This window comes from Macaca fascicularis, chromosome 9, assembly GCF_037993035.2.
Source record: "Macaca fascicularis isolate 582-1 chromosome 9, T2T-MFA8v1.1".
Classification (NCBI taxonomy): domain Eukaryota; kingdom Metazoa; phylum Chordata; class Mammalia; order Primates; family Cercopithecidae; genus Macaca; species Macaca fascicularis.
Genome location: NC_088383.1, coordinates 57,882,428 through 57,888,427, shown reverse-complemented (window position 1 = coordinate 57,888,427; position 6,000 = coordinate 57,882,428).

The following is a 6,000-nucleotide window of genomic DNA, read 5'->3' as shown; positions in this document are numbered from 1 at the left end:
GTATAATGATGCAAACATTTTCATAAACAGTTTAACAGTTTCTTAGAAAGTAAAATATACACTTATCATGAGACCCACCCACCAATTTCACCACCAGACACTTAGCCAAGAAAAATGGAAACACATGTCCACACAAAGATTATGCATAAATATTCACGATGGCTTTATTCATAATAACTAAAAACCAGAAACAACCCACGAGTTCATTAATGGGTAATCAATAAATGATCCATGATATATTCATACAGTGAAATTCTACTCTACAGTTAAAAAAAAAATCCAACTATCGATACGCTGTTCAACATGGATTCCTTTCACAGGCACTAAGCTTGACTACAGGAGGTTGTACACAAAAGAGTCCATACTGTGATTCCATTCATATAAAATTATCCAGCAGGCAAAACTAACCTATGGTGAAAAAAATCAGAACAGCAGTTGCCCTGGGAAGGGGCTATTGATTGGATAAAAGCATAAACTTTGTGAGGTGATGAAAATATTTAATATTTTCATAGGAATGTGTGTTACAATTGTGGAACAAATTTGTCAAAACCATACAGATAAGATTTGTGCATTTCAACACGCATAAAATTGTACATTGAAAAACTATGAAAATAATTAAATGGGGTAAGGAGTGGGTATAAATGAAACAAAAACGGCAAAATGTTAATCCAGGTTGAGGCTGGATGTTGAATATATAGTGGTTCATTATATTACTATACTCAGTTTATAGATGTTCAATTTTTTTCCATAATAAAAGTTTTTTAGAAAAAAGAGAGAGAGGCTGGGCACAGTGGCTCATGCCTGTAATCCTAACACTGAGGATTAGGAGGCTGAGGGAAGTGGGTTACTTGAGATTAGGAGTTCGAAGCCAGCTTGACCAAATTGATGACACCCCATCTCTACTAAAAATACAAAAATTAGCTGGGTGTGGTGGCATGCACCTGCAATCCCAGTTACTCAGGAGGCTGAGGCAGGAGAATTACTTGAACCCAGGAGTCGAGGTTTCAGTGAGCCGAAATCATCAGCCTGGGCGGCAGGGTGAGACTCTATCTCAAAAATAAAAAACAAAAAATTTAAAAAAAGAATGAAAAGAGAGAGAGAATTAGAGCAGGATGGAAGGCTAGGTATTTCAGAAATTAAAATATGCTCTACATTTTTTTTTTTTTTTTTTTTGAAACAGAGTTTCACTCTTATTGCCCAGGCTGGAGTACAGTGGCATGATCTGGGCTCACTTCAACCTCCACCTTCCGGTTTCAAGTGTTTCTCCTGCCTCAGCCTCCCAAGTAGCTGGGATTAGAGGTGCCCTTCAACACGCTCAGCTAATTTTTGTATTTTTAGTAGAAATAGGTTTTCACCATGTTAGACAGGCTGGTCTTGACCTCGTGATCTGCCCGCCTTGGCCTCCCAAAGTGCTGGGACTACAGGTGTGAGCCATCATGCCTGGCCCTAAATCTTTTATCATGGAAACAGTGTGTCATGGGAATAAACAGAGAACAACGAAACGGAATAGAAAATCCAGAAATAGCCTCAACTGTGAAAATGTATCATACAGAAAGGTGGCATCTCAAATCAGTGGGGAAAGATGGACAGTTAATAAATGATGTTGGGATAACCAGGTAGACATACACCAAAAAATAAAATTAGATCCATTTACATGACGTGATAAAAGTCAAATGAATCCATTGTTTACAAGTAACAAACAAAATCATACAAACCCCCAAAGATAAATAAATAAAGAGGATTCACAAGGCATCTAGCAGGTAATAGTGAGTAGGTGGCTCTGGAGGAGTGGCCACCCAGCAGGTCAGTCCCAAGTAGATGCCAGGTTCAAGGCTGATGAGCATGGGGAGCCTGGGTCTGGATAGTTCCAGCAGGAAAGGACACAGCTGGCCAGCAGGGAAGGTGGCCCCAGAGGCTGCTTGGAGGCCTGGAAAACCAGGGGAGACCAAAGTAAAACACGAGTTCATTTCAGAGGTGTGTCTGTGAAATGAAGCTAATGACGTCGCTGCTGACAGCTTGTTGAGGGATTCAATGTGATGGGGTGAGTAAGGAGCATAGCCAAGCCTCCGGCTCTGAGATAGATTCTGTCCATATCATTCTCTCCTTGGAGCTCGGTTTTCTCATCTGTAAAGTGGGTACATCGATCCATACCTGGCAGAATCATGAAAAGCAAGGGCACAGAGCACCTGGCCCAAAGCCTGGCACGCAAGTGGGCACATGGCAAACGTAGCTGCTGCATCACGGTCATGTTTATTCCTTGTCATTATTATCTTTTGTGCCTCTCCTCTCTGGGCTGTCTGTGGAATGGGGAGGAATCTGTTGAACTAGAGGGCCCATCAGGTATCTTCCCCCTAGCACTCTGCAAGGAATCCATCTGCACTTCTGAAGGTGGCCTGGAGATTCTTCTATTTCTCTCCCTGCTGTGCAGTCCCTTAAGAGAGGATTAACCTGGGAAAACCCCGCCCACCGATATTTGAATATCTCACCTCAGCGGCCAGGGGGCGGAAGCCCCAGAGCAGCCTCCAGCACTCCCGGGCCTCTTGCTGAGCGAGGTTTCTCACCAACAGCCCCAGGGGCCAGTGCTGGAGTCCACCCCAGCGCCGCCGAGAGAGACGCTTTCTGCTCGCGCACCTCATTTTGGCCGAGTGAACACCTGCACCACCCAAGTGCGGTGGGTGGGGATCTGGCCGGTGATGGTGATCAGGTGACTGGGTCAGTGGGGGTCAGCCCCCTAGTCAAAGAAATCGCCCAAGGCCAGGACACCATCTCCCAGTGAACAAACCTGGCTGTTCCCGCCACAACCAGGGAGGCACCTGGGAGAGGCGCGGCGGGGGGCAGCCTAGACAGGTCTTCTCAGCCAGGGACCGGAGCCGGATGCTCCTGCCCCTAAGAGGGCGCCTTACAGCGGGTCATTGAGAGACTGCCCAGGGACACACAGGAGGGGGCACGCAGAGTGAGAAGACGCCAAGGGGACTATGGGCCACTTTCTCTGGGCCTAGGAGGCTGGAGCTGGTGGGGACAGAGTGCTGCGTGAGGTCGAGGTCGGCAGCCTCCAGAGAGCAGCGCGGGAAGGCGGTGTGGGGGCTTCGCTCGTGGACCTGCGAGCTTAGGCAAGGTTGGACACTTTTCCGTGGAGGAGCTTCCTTCCCGGCTCCTGCGCAGATAAGTGCAGGAAACGCCTGCCTCCTTTCCTCGGGGTGCAGATCCCTCGCCCGGGCCTCTCTGCTGCTTTACAGCCCCTCCCGACAGCAGCTTTTGTCAGAGGGGAAGCCCGGGCCCTGCAGGTGGGGCCGGCTCCACGCTCCAGTGGCTGCCTCGCCCCAGCCCCTGCGGCCTCCGCTGACGCCCAACCCTGGACACGCCCCGCCAGAGCCTGTGCCCTGTGCCTTGAGCTTGGCCTCAGCCTCCACGGTGGAGAGGAGCCTTGGGGATCCTGCCCCAGGGCACCGTCCCCAGGCGGAAGGGGCAGTTCCTGGTCCTGCCACCCTTTGCTGGGGCGGGGACAAGAGGAAAAACCTTTGGAGTCAGACCAGTGATCTCGGGGACACTGAGGCTCTGTTCCCTCATCAGAAAATGAAGATCACAGCTGTTTCACAGATTTTGTTTTCATGATAATTCAATAGAGTAAGGGTGCGAAGCTGGCAGACCTGGAACAGCCCCCTTCCCACCAGGGTCCTGCCTGAGGGCACGTCAGTGACTGCACAGTGCATTTCCAGGGCCTCCAGGGCCAGAAGAGAGGGGAAGCCTTCTCGGCCCCTGCCCTGTCCTCAGTCATTGGGGAACAAAATACCCTCTCAGACTACAATTCCTCCTTTTTGAAGGGGATTATGAAACAAGATGGGAACCTTAGACATTGACTTCTTTTTGTCGGGGGAGCACCACCCACATTTCCTGGGGGAGGATACGCTGGGGATATTGGATTCTCTGTCTTAATTCTCTGCTACAAGAGAGAAGGAACCCGCCAGTATAAGCCACTAAACTGCAGGACTCTGAGCAAGGCACTGAACTTCCCGAAGCCTTGTTTGTTTGTTTGTTTATAAATGTGAGGTAATGAGAATTGAAAAATAAGAATGTACCATATGGCAAAGTGCAATGTTTAGCGCATTGTGAATTACTGTGATGCAGACAGGCACAAAATGTGCCCAATGTAACAGGAGAATTCCGCTCCCCCACCCCCCCCCACTCCTAACCCCCAGCTGGTGGAGGGGAAGGTAGTGGGCCATGAGAACTGGAGACAGGGATTATGTGTGACTTCAGGCCTTCTGGGATGTTTCTACATGTAGTGGAAATTAAAATATACTGTAAAAGGTATTACTGCAAAGTAAATAAGGTCCGGGCTGGAGGAAGCAAAAGTTGCATTTTTAATAGTAGATATGGGGAGGGGTTACTTATAAAATGATACCCACACCTGGAAAACAAAAGTCAGTTTATAAGAACATAAAAATAAGTATCCCTTTTGCCCCTGAGCATTTTCCATTTGCCCAAATAATCACCAAGAGTAGTTGTTTTTAGATATTCTGATCTTCATTATAACTTCAACTAATAAACTTCTTTAGGATTTATGAATTTTTGACAATATCTTTGGGCCTTCAGACATAAAAAATAAGAAAATAGAGTGCTTACCCTATCTCCTTCTTACTCTCTTCTACTACTGATTTGTAATTGTATTTTTATTTTATCCTTCTAAATGTTGCCTGTTCAACTCTGTTCATTGTATTTTACATACCTTTCAATAATTTCCTTCATGACCTTAAATAGTATGTTCACTCTTTTTTTTTTTTAATTTATTTATTATTATTATACTTTAAGTTGTAGGGTACATGTGCATAACGTGCAGGTTTGTTACATATGTATACTTGTGCCATGTTGGTGTGCTGCACCCATCAACTCGTCAGCACCCATCAACTCATCATTTACATCAGGTATAACTCCCAATGCAATCCCTCCCCCCTCCCCCCTCCCCATGATAGGCCCCTGTGTGTGATGTTCCCCTTCCTGAGTCCAAGTGATCTCATTGTTCAGTTCCCACCTATGAGTGAGAACATGCGGTGTTTGGTTTTCTGTTCTTGTGATAGTTTGCTAAGAATGATGGTTTCCAGCTGCATCCAGGTCCCTACAAAGGACACAAACTCATCCTTTTTGATGGCTGCATAGTATTCCATGGTGTATATGTGCCACATTTTCTTAATCCAATCTGTCACTGATGGACATTTGGGTTGATTCCAAGTCTTTGCTATTGTGAATAGTGCTGCAATAAACATACGTGTGCATGTGTCTTTATAGCAGCATAATTTATAATCCTTTGGGTATATACCCAGTAATGGGATGGCTGGGTCATATGGTACATCTAGTTCTAGATCCTTGAGGAATCGCCATACTGTTTTCCATAATGGTTGAACTAGTTTACAATCCCACCAACAGTGTAAAAGTGTTCCTATTTCTCCACATCCTCTCCAGCACCTGTTGTTTCCTGACTTTTTAATGATCGCCATTCGAACTGGTGTGAGATGGTATCTCATTGTGGTTTTGATTTGCATTTCTCTGATGGCCAGTGATGATGAGCATTTTTTCATGTGTCTGTTGGCTGTATGAATGTCTTCTTTTGAGAAATGTCTGTTCATATCCTTTGCCCACTTTTTGATAAAACACCAAAAGCAACGGCAGCAAAAGCCAAAATTGACAAATGGGATCTCATTAAACTAAAGAGCTTCTGCACAGCAAAAGAAACTACCATCAGAGTGAACAGGCAACCTACAGAATGGGAGAAAATTTTTGCAATCTACTCATCTGACAAAGGGCTAATATCCAGAACCTACAAAGAACTCAAACAAATTTACATGTTCACTCTTTTATGTATCAAATTAGGATGGCATTCGCAGCTATGAAAGACAAGAATAGAGGTTGAGTATCCCTAATCCAAAATGAAAATCTGAAATGCTTCAAATTCCAAAACTTTTTGAGCCCTATGATAATACTCAAATGAAAAATTCATTGGGCTGT